This window comes from Microtus pennsylvanicus, chromosome 4 (genome assembly GCF_037038515.1).
Source record: "Microtus pennsylvanicus isolate mMicPen1 chromosome 4, mMicPen1.hap1, whole genome shotgun sequence".
Lineage (NCBI taxonomy): Eukaryota > Metazoa > Chordata > Mammalia > Rodentia > Cricetidae > Microtus > Microtus pennsylvanicus.
In genome coordinates, this window is record NC_134582.1 from 24,851,131 (window position 1) to 24,867,079 (window position 15,949).

The window sequence follows — 15,949 nt, forward strand, 5'->3', positions numbered from 1 at the left end:
TCAGCATGAAATTCCAGAGAGGGAAACCATCATGTAGGTGAGAGTCCTTCTCACCCTCTATCATATCATCTTTGTCACTCAGTGAGGTGGCTCCATCTACTCTGTCCATGAGAAAAGGAACATGTCCTCAGAGGGACCCTTGCAGGGCACGGATGGCAGGATGAGGCTAAGAGGTCCTATCTTCTGCTCTGAGGCCAGTGCCATTTTTCCACAGACACCTTAGAGTGCTCCCTAACAACAGGTTAGGCAGGCAGGCCTGTAACAGACTTTATTAAATAAAGAGGTTCTCGTCAGTATGGTGATGGTTCTGCAGTCCCAGGACTAGAGTTGGGGATAAGTGATGAGCGAGTGACAGGGTCACAGAAGTCACGTCTGGAGTCTAGAGACTCTGGTTCAAGACCCGGGCTTGCACTGACCACCCATGTGGCCCAGGGAAGGAGCCCAATCCCTGAGCCTGAATACCAACAGAGATGGATAGTGGAGTCTACTGCAAATCTTGTCTTGGAGGGTCTTTGAGCAAATGGAGGCTGAGACCCCTCTCGTACTGAGTGTGTATGACTGCTGCAGAGGCGTGGCTGTGGTTGGAGCCCACTGAAGGATTTAGGCAACCTCATAGTTGTGTGTGTTCATTATGGGCTCTTAGTGTGGTGCCCTCTGCTAACTGAGTAGATGGCTGAAGAGAATGGGCTCCAACAGGGAGAGAGGCAACTGACACTGGGGGCTCCCTGTGGCACCGCGCAAGGGTTTGCCGGAAGGGGGCTGAAGGCCTATTCAATCACACGGTCGTGCAGCAAACACAGGCTCCAGAAGTCAAGCTTCTGTTTCCTGGCCACCATCTTGCTTTGCCTCCTTCAAGGCCTGCCCCTCTCTGGGCCCGTTTCTCTTTCTGGAGGACAGAAAGAAGGTCCGTGAAGAGTAAGAGCTGAGCTTCCACGGAGGGAAACTTTCTCGCACCTGAAGCCTCCAGGCCTGTTGGGATCTGCTGGCCTGAAGGGGATTTCCTGGGGCGGGCCCTGTTCCTAGTGTTGCTGACGGTGCCCTTGGATGGGTGCCCAGAATTGGGGGGCAGTGCTCAGAGCGGCGTTCCAGTGGGAAAAAGAGGCGGGCACACTCCCAGTACACACGCTGCTGGCCCTGCCTCCGGGTCCTGGGGTCTCCCCACCTTTATCCCTGAGGTGAGGAAATAGGGCATCTCGCCTGTTGAAGGAAGCAACATTGCCCCTTGGCCCAGGATCCTGATGTCTTTGCTGTGTGACCCCAGGCAAGTCCCTGCCCATTTCTGGGCCTTGGTCCCGGTTTGTACAGTGAGGAAGGCAGAGATTTCCAAGTTCTTTTGGAACTCTGACACTTGAGATCTGGTTGGGGGCTGGGGGTCCTGGGAAAGGGGGTAGGATGAGGCTGGATTCCAGAGACTCGCCTCCCCCTACAGAATAGGAGGTATGGAGGCACAGGGTAGATGGTGCAGGGGAAAAGGTGCCCCAAGGCTTCAGGTGGCTCCAAGAGGGGGCCAGGCAAGCCCCAAGGCTTGGAAACATGTTTATTCTGAAGTGTCTGGTGTCACTGGGGCTGTTTCTTTGGGGTTTGAAATGCCCCAGAAGTCAGCACTCTGCATGTGTGTTTGTTGAGTAGAACATGGGCTGTATTTATTCATCCTTTCGCCTGAGCCCTTAAAAATATAGACGGCTAATGTCTTCAGTATGTATGAAATATCCCATATGCTCGGAAACAAAAGGGGCTCTGTTATTAAAGTTTCATTTCCACACGCCCCCTCCCCTCCCTCCCGCCCGCCCCCTGACACCCTGCCCTCCTCCCATCCCTTTCAGCCTGCTAGAGACAGCAGAGAGAGGAGGCAGGCGGGCAGGCGGTGGGCAGCGAGCTGCCGTGGACAGAGGCCGGGCACAGCCGGCTTCCTCTCCAGTGTGTGCAAAGTCCAGCTCCAGGTGAGGGGGTGATAGTGGGCAAGGGACCATCGAGTTTTCCAGAGGAGGAAGGGCCCTGGGATGTGCAGTGGGGAGTGGGAATTGAGATGGCCCTTCTCGTGGGCTCTTATGGAGCTGGGGCCCTGGCAGGGTCCCACTGTCTGGGACGGAAATGCCCGCTCTGCAGCTAACTGAAACCACATGTACCTCCCATGCAGCGGGACAAGGACACTGCCTGGCCTGAGGCTTGGGACTGGGAGAGAAAAGATGTAGGCTGGTCTGCAGTGTGCTCCAGGGTAGGTGAAGGGCTAGGCAGGAAGGCGTGTGTGTGTGCACGTGCATGTGTGTGTGTGTGCGTGTGCATGTGTGTGTATGTGTGTGCGCGCGTGTGTGGGCATGGGTGTATATGTATGTGTGTTGGGGCTATCAGAGTGCTAGAGATGTAAGGTTGTGTGTGTGTGTGTGTGTGTGTGTGTGTGTGTGTGTGTGTGTGATGTGCATGCATGAATGGGTGTGTGCCCATCTCCAAGCTGAAGTGTGTCGACTCACAGGGCTCACACAGCCTCCCGCCTGGCCCAGTGGGCTCTGGACTTTACCAGGCTCCATCCTGCCCACTGCTGTCTTGTATGCATTTTCTGCAGCTACATTTCATCTTCTCTTACTTGTGGAACCTCTTCTCATTCGCCAGATGAAACAGCAGAAGACAGGGAGGGAAATAGCAGCCCCCTTTTCCATCTGTTTCCTGTTCTTCATAGTGTTCCCTCACCTTTGGGAACTTGACATTGTCACCATAGCCCTGGAAAGTAAGGACACTAAGCTTGAGTCAGGGGGCAGCTTGTCCCTGGCCACTGGGAGGATTGGGGTATGGGCTGCGCAGACTCAGAGCAGGCAGCATTGGTTGGCAGGGGTGAGGACTTAGGCTCCAGGAAAGACAGGTCCTTCCTTCTCCATTCTTTGGCCAGTGGGATCGTTTCTGAGGGCCAGGTAACCCGAGGCCAAGGCCATTTCTCCCTGAAGAATGAGCCTTGCAGGGAACTAGCTTTCTATTCAGGTGGTGGCCCTGCCAGGCCTTGCTGCACAGGGCCCCGCCCATCACCTGGCCTCGTCTTCTTGCCTACATTGACATGGTTGGGTCAGGGCGGTGCTTCCAAATCCCAGCATGCCTACCACTGGCAGCTCATGTCACAGTGCCCTGTGCACTGCCAGTTTTCATCTTAACAAGAAGTGTGTGTTTGTCTTACTTATACTGGGAAGAATAAACAAACAGCATCTCAAAACTGTGAGGAGATTTACTCTTCTACAATGAATGGAAACCAGGACTCGGTAGAAAATCCTTTAAGTCCTGTCCTTTTGGGCAGTGCCTCCTTTTACGCTCATAGCACTGAAATTGCTCTCAGGAGTGTTGTTTCTTGGGCTGGGTATGTAACTCGGTTAATAGAGTGCTTGCCTACGTGTATAAAACCCTGGGTTTGAGCCTCATTATCACAGAAACCAGGATTGGTGGTGTGTGCCTGTAATCCCAGTGGCCGGGAGGTGGAGGTCATCCTCCAATATATATCATTTGAGGCCAGTATGGGATACATGAGACCCTGTCTTACACATACAAAAAGAATCTAATTCTAGCTGTTGAGAGCCAGATGTGATCTGCTGTGGAGACCATCCTTTGGTTCTGCAAATTAACAGTACTAATTTCTGTGAGTTCAGAGGAGAAAGCCCAGTTGCTACCTTGTGTGCATGTGTGTGTGTGTGTGTGTGTGTGTGTGTGTGTGTGTGTGTGTGATGGGTGCTGTTTGAGAAAGCAAGGGCCAGCATGGGGGGGGAAAGATTAGCTTATTCTTAATGTGGATTTGGTGTCCAAGGTCAAAGGCAGGGTCTTGGGAAAAAGAATGTCCCCTGAGTGGCATTTCAAGTGCTTCCTCTGGTCACAGCCTCCTTTGAATTGCTGAGAGGGCCGGGTGGAGGCTGTCCTAAGGCCACTGTGGCTCACGCCTTTCCTGCCATTCACTACTAGCTCCCAGCTACTTGGCTGTGATTTAGATGCTGGGCCAGGACTTATCCCAGGTAGGGAGTGCTGGGGGGACTTGCAGGGGTTTGGGGGGGGGCTTAGCAGCATCTTAGTTACTTCCTCAGGCTGAGCTGGTCTAAGATGGCACCCGTGAGGACATGCCCCTCTTGCATGAGTTCACTGTGGTTGCTGTTGTAGCTTGGTCAGTGCTCATACACAGAGCTTCACTGGGCGCTTTCTTATCATCAGCTCTTGGGAAAGACTTATTCTGTTGTTGTGGTACAGCATCTTCTCTGACAATTCTTTCTCATCTCAGCCCATATCAAGCAGAGGGCACCGGTCTTTGGCACACAGTGGTGGAGAGCGTCCTTGGTTAGGGAGGAATTCATGACCTTTTCTTGCGAAAACAGCAGGTGGAGGAAGGAGCTGAAGGCTGGGGTCCTCATACATTTACCACTAATATGTTGCGTGGCCACAAACTTGCCCCTTACGTTCTCTTTCTCCTCTCTAACCCAAGGAATCCTTGTCTTTGGTTAGATTGAGCACTCCTGGAATGTTCTTGTTCCTCTAGAAGGATGCTTCCCCTGCAGAATGTGGATGGTTTCTCAGGCAGGTTGGCCGACTGGAGCCATCCATCTTCTGGTTGTCCAGGTTTCTTCGGTGCTGGTGGTAGCTTTGTCAAACTCTGAGGAAGCAACTGGCTAGGTGCAGGGGCATAGTTTCTGCCTGTAGAACTCAGCACATCTGACAGGCCTGCGGTGGCCTTGTGAGGCCTGCTGAGTCCTCACAGGCACTCCACAGCCAAGGCCATGCAGACCTGCCCTGGGCCGCGCCTGAGAGTCATGGGGATCAGCTTGACCGAGGCTCTGCTCAGCGGGCAGGATGTGAGCTGCAAGACCAGCTTTTCCCCAAAGAAATGTCCTCATTTAGAGAACAGACCTGCTTCTGTTAAGGCGATCGGTGACAGAGGCGTAGGATTAGCGCTCCACTGAGCTCCTCGTCACAGCCATGCCTGGGCTAGCCACCTCCTCCGGTTTCCTTGAATCCTTTTTCTGGGATTGTTAGAAGCAGAGTGGAAGTAGTCAAAGCAGTTTATCTGTCGTGTTGTACCCAAGCTGTTAGTGACAATGTCCACTACAGGCAAGGGGAAACTGAGGGCTACAACTGGGCTAAGAAACAAAGGATCAAGCCAGGCTCTGTAGCTCCCGCTGGGGTCGCTAGATCCTTGTGAGCGTCCGGGCTCTACTTTCCTGATCTGTAAGATGGGTCACCAGAAACTGACACAGTAACCAGGACAGACTGATACGTACACACTCCGTAGACATGAAGGCCATAATAGTTCCATAACTCTGCTGACCGAAGGGAGGGGTGTCACCATCCTGTGACAGAGAAGACAAGACAAGGGGCCCTGAGGTCTAGGACCAGCAGACCCCAGACTGGGCTCTAATCCTGACCTGTGTCTCTGTGACTTATAGCAGGCCATTGAACTCTGCTGGGTCTCATTCCCTCATATGAAGCAGATGCAGGAGCAGTGCCCCCTTCATGGTGTCTATTGGACTCCATCAGCTCAAGTTCCTGGCACACAGTAAGTACTCAGATGATGGAGGCCTGGCTTGTATCTCAGATGAAGCCCCTCCCACAGTCCTTTCCTGCTGCTTCAGGTTACGGTCCACATAGTCAGTTGGCTCACTAGCCAGCAGCTTCAGGTGCCTTGTCCCAGGGCACATCTTAGACTTTGCCGTGAACAATGCCAGACTAGGTCTTGGAAGGGCTCACTCCAGGATCATAGGATGGGTGCAGCCAGCGGTGGGGCAAAGACAGTGGGGTGGCTTCACACCTGAAGAATATTAAGTAGGACACACTTGGGGGAACAGAGACCTTGAGAGGGAAAGGACAGGAAAAAAGAACGGGGGGGGGACCTAGACCAAACTGCCCTTGAGCTCCCCTTAAAAACAGAAAAGGGTTAAGAGAACCAGAACACAGAGGAATACATATTCAGGAGGAAGCCTGGAGTGCTGAGATGGGGTTGTTTAGTCTGGCTGAGCAGCCTCCTGGATCACTCCCGGGGTCTGCAGGCTGCCCCCACCGTGTGCACGAGCAAATGAACATACTTGCACGAGCAAATGAACATACTGAGGTTCAAACATCAGTGGGCATGCACCTCACACACGGAAACAAGCCTACAGCCACATATCAGCATACAGACACACAGAGGCATGTGGACACACACACACACACACACACACACACACACACACACACACAGCAGTGAAGCTCCAAGCCGGAGGGAGGTGCTGGGCTCAACCTGTTGCCTCTGCCTCTCTTCAGCCTCACTCTGCAATGTTATTAACTCTTGCCATGTATGGAGCCAGGCTCTAAACCCTTGTATGACCTCACTCAGTCCTCACCAGCACCCTGTGAGACAGGCACCGTCCTTAGCCCTGATTTGCATATGGAGAAATCCAGTCCCAGAGAGGCGAGCAGATTGCTGGAGGTTGTAGTTGGTTTAGTAGCTTTTCCGAAGCAGACCACCAGAGTGCAGAACTTTAGCTGGTGTGTCTGAGTCACTAAGGTCCTACCATGACCCGGACATGGGGGCTCATCTCTGCACCTCCACCATGGTCAGGCCCAGGGCAGCAGTGATAGGAGTTGGCCCCTTTTCAGGCCTAGGCAAGGAGAGCCACGCTCATGTCAGACTGGAAGAAGCAGGCTGGGTCTCTGTGTGTGTCTAGCTCAGGCTTTGATGAAGAGCAAAAGCAGTGACAGGGTGGACCAGCACCTGCCTGATCCTTGAGCATCTTCCATCACCCCCTTTTCCTTGGCTCACCCCATTCCTCTCTCCCCCACCCACCCAGCTACTACCTCAGCAAGCACGTTCCAAGCTTTGGGCTGCTAGCTGTATTTCCCTTCTATTATTATGCGTCAGCCAGCATGTATGATGGCAGAGGAAGTCATTATTGTCTTTTAACAGGCTTAAGTCTTGGCTCTACCCTGCTTCCAAGAGTTCATACATGTGGGGTGTGTGTGTGTGTGTGTGTGTGCATGTGTGTATGTGTAAAACTAAAACATTTATAATCTGTCTATTGGGCTTAGAATGACAACTGCGCAGGTATGGAACGTAGAACTTGGGGTACAGACAGATGTACAGTGAGGTCTTTGTGGACAGTGATCAAGCGGCTGTTGAAAGGAAACATCACCACACTGATCTAATGTTTCTCTTTATTGATGTAGGTAGGATGTCTAGAATGGCGAGGCGTAGATTTTGCATGGGTCTGGGTCTGGTTTTCCACTTCTAAGAAATGATGGGACGGGCTCCCAGCAGGGAGGGTGGGCAGGATGAGAAAGGGGCCGTGTGTTCTTGTAGGTCTCGATGAGGGTTAGCTGCATAGGAGAGGTGAGCATGCCCAGAGAACAGAGATCAGTGGTGGCAGCGGCAATGGTTTGAGGTACCAGAAGAGAGGCCTCAGTCTGTAGGAAAAGGGTTCTGAAGCGTAAGAATATTCTGGCAGCTGGGCGGTGGTGGCACATGCCTTTAATCCCAGCACTAGGGAGGCAGAGGCAGGTGGATCTCTGTGAGTTTGAGGCCAGCCTGGTCTACAAGAACTAGGTCCAGGACAGGCTCCAAAGCTACAGATAAACCCTGTCTCTTAAAACAAAACAAAACAAACAAACAAACAACAAAAAAAACCCACTAGTTTTGGAGGAAACACATCCTGACACCTTGGAGGTACCAGCTGTTGCTGGGTGACTAGTGAAAGGGATTTGGAAAACATAGAGATGGGCTGGAAAGATGGCTCAGAGGTTAAGAGCACTCACTGGCTGCTCTTCCAGACGACCCGGGTTCAATTCCCAGCACTCATACGGCTCACAATCATCTGTAATTTCAGTCCCAGTGGTCGGATGTCCTCTTCTGATCTCTATGGGTACCATGCATGAATTGTGGTTCACAGAAATACATGCGGGCTAAACACCCATACACATAAAAAGAAGTCAGTACAATTTAAAAATATATAAGGACTCCAGAAATCACAGAGGTTAGCCCCCTCGGGGTCAACATTTGACCACTCAAATTAGTGTCCCCGTGACACTGCTGTTTTTGTGCTAGGCGCTAAAGATGTGGGGCCCTCAGGGGAGAACTGGACATGTCCTACCTGCTCTGAGTACTGCATGTTGGTGCAGCCTCATCTTCAACCCTCTTCACTCCTTCCAGGACATGGTTTCTTAATTGGAGAGACATGTACTTACCAGAGTTGAGGGAACTATTGGCGAGCACCTGGAGCAACCTACTCATTTGGTGGAGGGGTAAACTGAGGCAAACGAGGACAAGTTGTTTGAAGCCAATGGGTTGCCTACAATAATACCAGCCTGAATGCACCTCAGCTCTTCTGAAATCAGTGGACTCAGAGGAGGTGGTGGGTCATAGCTCTAGCTCAAACGTGTCTCCAGCCCTAGGCTCCTATTGTCCCCACCCTGCCAGGCCAGTGAGGGACTAAAAACATTCCTATCAGAGAAGGCTTTCTGGAGGAGCCTGCATGCCCTTCGCCACAACCCAAGGCACTTCTGGCTTGAGATATGTTCGTGTGCACTTACTTAGGCCCTATAGGTGGCATCCGTTTTTTGTTTTGTTTTGTTTTGATTTTTCGAGACAGGGTTTCTCCGTAGCTTTTTGGTTCCTGTCCTGGAACTAGCTCTTGTAGACCAGGCTGGCCTCGAACTCCCAGAGATCTGCCTGCCTCTGCCTCCCGAGTGCTGGGATTAAAGGCGTGCGCCACCACCGCCCGGCTGGCATCTGTTTTTGTAGGTCAAGGGATTTGATGGCCACTATAAAAGGAAGGAATGGCAGTCTCCTCCTGACTTGTCCCCAACAGAGCATTTTCTGTTTCCTGAAATTACTTGGCACTTTTTTTTTCATTGTTTCCCTTTTTGCCCTCCTGACCTTGCTCTCAAACCCAGGAGAGTCCTTGCTTGACTCCTAGTCCTTAGAGCAAGCTTGGTACACGGTGTGTGTTCAGGAGCTGCTTGTCAGAGCTGGGGATGGTGGCTGTCTTAGTTAGGGTTTCTATTACTGATAAGAGACTCCATGGCCACAGCAACTCTTATAAAGGAAAACATTTAATTGAAGGCTGGCTTACAGTTTCAGAGATTTAGTCCATTATTCTCATGGCGGGCAGCATGGCAGTGTGCAGACAGACATGGTGCTTGAGAGGTTGCTGAGAGCTCTGTACCCAGATCTGAAGGCAGCAGGAAGAGAGAGTGAAGAAAGTCACACTGGGCCTGGCTTGAGCATCTGAAACCTCAAAGTCCACCCCCAGTGACACACTTCCTCCAACAAGGCCACACCTCCTAATAGTGCCACATCCTGTGAACCTATGGGGGCCATTGTCACTCAAATCACCATAGTGACATGGCCCTGCAGTCCCAGTACACTGGACACAGAGGCAGGAAGATCATTATAAGGCAGCCTGGTCTACAAAGTCAGTTCTTGACCAGCCAGGGCTGTATAAAGACTTCCAAAACAAAATGAGGGAAGGGGCGGGAGGGGGGACTAGGTGGTGGCTCATGCTTGTAATCATAGCATTTAAGAGTCTGAGGCAGCTAGATTAATGTTAGGTTAGCCTGGGCTACATAGTGATTTGAAGGCTAGCCATGGCAATTGTCTATGCAATGAGCCCTTGTCAGAGAGACAGAGAGAGAGAGAGAGAGAGAGAGAGAGAGAGAGAGAGAGAGAGAGAGAGAGAGAGAGAAATAGAACAATTTCACTGAGAAAAGCTGACATGGCTCAGGGAGAGGACTCCTAACCAAAACCCTTCCTGCCCAGGCCCTCCCTGTATCTGCCTCTCTTGTGTCACCTCATTTCAGCCCCACCACAGTGCCCACAAGGCCCTATATTTGGCCCCATTTTACAGGTTGTCAAATTGAGGCTGAGAAGCTCAGCAGCTTTTCCTGTCCCGTGTCATCTCCCACCCTGTATGACGCTCAAGCTCCTGCCTCACACTCTTGACTTCTGCTGTCTTCCCTGTGTCCTCCCGCAGTGCCCAGGGCCCGTGTACGTCCAGCTGGGCTGACTGAAAATTGGGGAAGGGAAAGGATGCACGCACGCTGTCAGACCTTTTCCCAAGGACTCCCTCATCTGCCGTTCTTTATACCCCATCTGGAGAGGCATGCTAAGGAGCTTCCCAGACCCCTTGGCTCCCTACCACTGGGGGGAGTCGGCTTATTTACTGAGGCATATGATATCCAAAAAGCCACTTAGTCCAGAGCTCAACTTTCCCAGCTTGGCTACTCTTCGCTGGGAAATTTCTCTGTACAGGACTTGCTCCAACCCCCACCATGGCTTTGAGAAGCACACACTATTCCCTCACTCCCACCCCAGACAGAGTTTTTCTCTGTAGCTCAGACTATCCTGGAACTCACTCTGTAGCCCAGGCTGACCTTGAATTCACAGAGATCCACCTGCCTCTGCCTCCTAAGTACTGAAATTAAAGGTGTGCACCCCACCTGGCTAAGTGTGTGCTATTCTTATCCCAGGCTGTCGTGTTTCTCTTATAGACAGGGTCTCCGTAGCACAAGCTCGTGTGGAATCCACTAGGTTGTCCAAGCAGGCCTCCAACTCTCAGTCCTCCTGCCCCTGCCTTTTAAGCACTGAGATTCCAAGTACACACCATCAGGAAACTGGCTAATATTATCGTAGCTGGCAGATGAGGAAGTTGAGGGACAGATCCATAATTTGTCCAGTTTCTGAGCTGGCAAAATGGTGGCACGCAGACTCTAGTCTCAAGTTCGGAGTTGTGGCGGGGGAGGCCATGCCTTTCCAGACTCAGGCTAGGGTTGATCAGAGAAGCACATGGCTAATTTTAAAATGTCTGCCTGCAGTCATACCGAAAGGGGAGAAAACCAACACCAAACTTCACTGGTGGACGAAAGAGGCCAGTGCAATTAATTCTAATATCTTACTTACAGACCAGGTGGAGTTATTTTTTCTGAGACAAGTCTCAATTCTTTTTCCATTCCTTCCTTCCTTTCTTTGTTTTTTCTTTTGGTATCATCTTGGGAATGGTCTGTATTATTTGCCCAGGGTTGTGTCACTTGGAGGGCCACATTACAGCTACTCAGAAGCATATGTGGCTAGTGATAGCTAACTTGGTTAGCACAACCTCACAAGGACTTACTGTGGGTCACAGGAAGAAACCCATAAACGTTAGACTTCAGAATGATCAGTTTTATCATTAGCTGTTGTTTGTTCAGGAAAAGGCCAGGATGGGGCCTCAAGCCTGTGGCATAAGCTGCACCCTGATGTCTTTATTTCCAGTCTCCTGAGCCTGATGCGTGATGTCTCCCAGGGGGAGCCTCCTTTGTGAACCTTTGGCCCTTAGGTTAGGCAGTGGCAGCTTGGAGAGGAGGAGGGGCTGGCTGAGAACCCTCCATCTCCCTGACTGGCCAGCTGGGTACCACATGAGGCGAGGCCTCCCGAGGGTTGATGAGCCTGGGGCCCATCTGCTCAGGATGTTGTAAGTGGCTGGGCTGCAAACGAGAAGGCAAAGGAAATTCTGCCTCCCAGGTCCTGTGTCCTTTCAGCTGTGAGGGTTGTAGGCCAGCAAATAAAACCCATTATCCTTCACACACACTTTTCATGAAACCCCATGAATTATTAAGTGCAACAGGGATAGGGGTCTGCACTGCTCCCTGTCCGCTATTGTCTGGGAACAGCGAAATGAGCGCCCGCGAAGGGTAGTCTTCCCGAACTCTCCGCACACAGGAATGACTGGGGAAAATAAAAACTTTCAGATGCTCCATTTCTACTCATTGGTGCGTATGTCATCCGTCAGGGCTTCAGCCGGGGGTCTGGAATGTGTGAAGCGTTCTCAGGTGGTTCTAATGTATGGGCTAGCTTGGAAAGCAGGGACTTCCTCTTGGAGGCCTGTGCTCAAGGCATATGCCCAGGCAGCTCTCGGCGGCGGTCATGGCGCAGGTGCGGTTTCAGGAAAAGCAGAGACTCACCACGACTGAGGAACTGTGGTGTAGCAGGATTCGCTGGCTGTGGATTTAACCAGTCTGGGGAGGTCAGTGCTGAACACGGGGCTCTGTACGGGGAAAGACCTTGGTTTGTGGCATCTTCTCATTTCCATGGTATCACCGCTCCCACAGTCCGTTTCAAGCTATCGATTCTTCTCTGTAGGGGTGCAGAGGGGCAAGAGATGCGCACGTATCTGGCTGGGAAGATGGGCTGGTGGGTAAGAGCGCTTGCTACGTAAACATGAAGGTGTGCGGCTGTGCTAGTGACCCCAGTGCTGTGGGCACGGGGACAAGAGGATCGCTGGGGTTTGTTGGCCATCGGCCAAGTGCCAGGTTTAATGAGAGACCCTGTCTCAAAGGAAGAAAATGGAGAGTGGTCAGGAGGACACCTGATGTCTAGGGCACCCTCCCCATACTCCACATGCGCATGCTCACAGACACACTCAGATAAAACAAAAGAGAGGTGTGCATTTGGCTATCAAGTATATATGCCTGGATTCCCCCATGCTGACAAAAACTCTGGGTGAAGAGGGGAGCCCGCGAGTGGGAGGGAAATGGATAGAAACGCTCTGGATTTTCAGATTCTTTTACAACCTGAAATCATAACACACCGTTTTTGTTCAGGCTGGACTCGTCTTATTGAGTCCCTGTAGACAGAGGCTGCTCGTTCATTCTGGCCTCCCAGACCCGAAATAATCACCCAGAAACCAAGAGAATGTATTAATTAAAACACTACTTGGCCAATCACTTAGGCATATTGCTAGCTAGCTCTTTTTTTTTTCTGGTTTTTCGAAACAGGGTTTCTCTGTGGCTTTGGAGCCTGTCCTGGAACTAGCTCTTGTAGACCATGCTGGCCTCGAACTCACAGAGATCCATCTGCCTCTGCTCCCGAGTGCTGGGATTAAAGGTGGGTGCCACCACTGCCTGACTAGCTAGCTCTTAAATTAACCCATTTCTATTATTTTGAATTTTACCATGAGGATCGCGGCCTACCAGTAAGGTTCTGGTTGGTGGTTCACATCTTTCTCCTTTGCCAGCTACATGGCGTCTCCTTGAATCCATCTTCTTTCTCCCAGCATTCAGTTTAGTTTTCCCACCTAGCTCTATTCTGCCCTGTAATAGGCCCAAGCAGCTTTATTCATTAACCAATAAAAGTAACACACAGAGAAGGACTTCTCACATCAAGTCCCCAAAGCAGAGCGAGCATGGTCAGATAGAAAAGCTTTAGGTCCAAGTGCCTGGAGCTCTGGCCTACTCTGGGCCCTCCATGACCGCACAAACTTGAGGAAGTTCCTTCCCTTCTCAGTCCTCATCTTTTCTTGTGGCCAGGAGGGGACTTGTGGCTTCCCAGGCTGGTCTGATCTGGCCAGCACTAACCCTATATTTATAGCCCTGACTTCAGTCTCTCCAGTTTCGTCAGAACTGGTTCCTTGGCCCATGAACTTGTCAACCCAGCATGGCAGAAATAGGTGTGACGTGCAGGGGGCTTAACTGATTTGGTGCAGCCTGGATTTGCAAGTCCATTTAGAACAGACTTGACATCCAGGGCCTTGAGTGCCTGGTGCCACAGGCAATCCAGAGCTGGAAACAGGCTTTGAGGCTCAAGCGTAGGGGTCACCGAGGACCAGAATGGAGGGCTGTGGTTAAGCCAGGACCAGAATAAAGACCTATTGTGCTGTATGGTACATTCCTCCCCTCTGGGAGTCCTCAGAGGACCCTGGGGACTTCTTCATGTCCCAGGGACCTATCAGGTCCCAGTGTGGTCATCCCCCTTCTCTTGGACCATGGACTTGGGCTTTCTTCATTTAACTGGGAAGAAAGATTAGCAGGTACCGGGATGAGTACTCAGTGCTGGCTCTGGTTCTTATTACACACTCAGGCATCCTCTCACAAACCAATAATTACAGTGGCCAGAGCTGCACCTTCGAGAGCTCGTTCACGGGTTACCTGATTTAATCCATCCAAGGACTATCCAGAATTGCTGCCATTATTGCCAGGCTCATTGCACGGCGTCTGTTTTTCCAGGAAGAGGAGGAGGAGGCATCCTATCAATTTCATAACCTTGAGACACTGTGTTCTCAAATGAAATAATATATGAAACCAAAGGTTTAGGTACAGGTTGCAAAAATTACGGTAGTCATAGTCATTGGGGGGGATGATTAGGTTCTAAAACTGTGAGTAGCTGAGTCATTTGAACAATAGCACCTCCCAGGGCTTCTGCCGTTTAGTGTTGATTTTTATGCTTTTTTAAAATAATTGCATATGAAAATCTAACACCATTGTGAACTTGAAATACACATGCCACCCAAAACCCAGAATAGCATCTGTGGCGGTTTCTCTCTGGTTGCTCTATCTCGACTTCTACACAGCACGCCCTGGCTCTCTTTCCTGCTTAACTAAGTGTCCATCCTGTTTCGCACCATCTGATTGGCTCGTTTATTTATTTATTTATTATCTGTCCACCCCAACCAACAACATGTGAGCTCCACGTGGGTAGGGTTTCTCTCCCTCTTGTTCACCGTGTGCCACCAGAGCTTAAAATAGCAGGCGTTCGTGAATGCGTGTTGAGTGAAAGAACAGAGAAATGAATGACTGAGCCTCTGCTCTGCCAAGAGGGCGTGGGGGTGGGGGGGATTTAGGGGGGCAACGAGACACATCCGGGGTCATTTGCAATCTTGAGGCTTGGCTAGCACTCACCTCCCTGAGGACCCTCGGTTCTCAGTGCCCTCTCATGCCTGGAATTTCCTGATGCTTCTGGGCTCTCCTAGCCTTGGGTCATGCCCTCTCAACCCAGGCTCCTTCTCCCCGAGGGACAGGTAGGGTTGGAAGAAAGGAAAAGAATATCAAGGAAGAGGGAAAGGCCCTAGCAGGTTGGGTCTCTTGACACTGCTGATGGGCAGAGATGGAGGAGGCCAGAAGCCTTGTCTTTTCTTCAGGGCCTAGGAGGAGGGCTTGGAAATGGGCAGTCATCTTCCACTGCCACAAAGACAATGGGACAGGAGAAGTTCGAGGAAGGAGTCCATAAGGTGTCACCCCACTGCTTCTGCTCCACCAACCACACTACCTAACACCTTTTTTTCAGCAGGAGAAATTGAGGCCCAGGGAAAGGAAAGTAATTTCTCCAAGAATGCAGAGCAATGTCAAGTGCCCCAGTCTGGAGGTTGCCAATGCATGGGATTCTTGCTTTATGTCCCCTCCTTGGTACCCACCCTTGCCCCAGGAGAGAGAGAGAGAGAGAGAGAGAGAGGTAGACAGGGCATTTTCTTAGCTCAGGTGTTTGGGGATAGCATGGGCCCTCGGCTTAGTGGAAGGAAGACCACCGCTCTAAACAGGCCAGACAATGCCATTTCGTCTATTCTGAATCTGAGGGTACTGCCAGATAGAAGTGGGGTGGGCAGATTCTGAGTAACCCCTTTCCCAGGGATACCCCGTTTTTAACATCAGCTACACCTATAGTTAATTCTTGGTTACCCCACATTCGTATGTTAAGGGACAGCGAGTGTGCTAGGTGATGTAGCAGGCACTGGAGGAAATCTCCCATCCTGTTGTCCTTTTCCCTCACTCATGAGTTCATTCAGGAGCTGTTTACACTGCTAGGGAAGTGCAGCCTTGTGGATGAGCCGTGATGTCTCGAGTGAGACTCTGGGGATCAGAACCTGATTGAGTCACTTGCTGGCTGTGTGAACTTGGCACATCATGGAGGCTCAACTTCCTTATCTATGGAATGGGGTTAATAATAGGAACCCCTTCTCCTGAAGAGGGTCAGAGGAGGGAGGTGTTTGGAAGAGAACCTGACATAGACACTACACAGTTGTCATTGCTATCACCCGTATTGGTTTTATGTACCTGGCACTGGGCCACGAGCTGGGAAACTGCTCCAAAACATTTCCGTTCCAGGGACCCCTGTGTGCCAGCCCTGGTCCAGTTTCTGGCCTTCCGCTCCAACCTTGCCGCTCTTGACCCCGTTCCACAGAACTGGCCAGGAGTGGTCCTACAGGGTTGCATCTACAGA

General features: G+C 51.2%; 1 protein-coding gene and 1 long non-coding RNA gene across 4 annotated transcripts in view; one reads left to right on the plus strand and one right to left on the minus strand.

Moving 5' to 3' along the window:
- The first annotated feature begins 1,122 nt into the window (after nucleotides 1–1,122).
- The window catches only part of Synpo (synaptopodin), a 53,897-nt gene continuing 39,070 nt past the window's right edge, over nucleotides 1,123–15,949 (plus strand). Inside the window, exons 1-2 of one of the 3 annotated variants that reach the window (XM_075968578.1) lie at nucleotides 1,859–1,940; nucleotides 5,400–5,509. The gene's annotated coding sequence lies outside the window, so the exon portion shown is untranslated. Of the gene's footprint in view, nucleotides 1,266–1,851; nucleotides 1,941–5,399; nucleotides 5,510–15,949 lie in introns of those variants that run through there. The other 2 variants (XM_075968577.1, XM_075968579.1) reach the window with 2 other exon arrangements.
- Nucleotides 8,959–13,279, minus strand: LOC142848628 (uncharacterized). The gene is made up of 3 exons (XR_012910437.1): nucleotides 12,931–13,279; nucleotides 11,923–12,285; nucleotides 8,959–9,155 (listed from the first exon to the last, which is right to left on the minus strand). It is a non-coding gene; the product is annotated as an uncharacterized LOC142848628 (long non-coding RNA).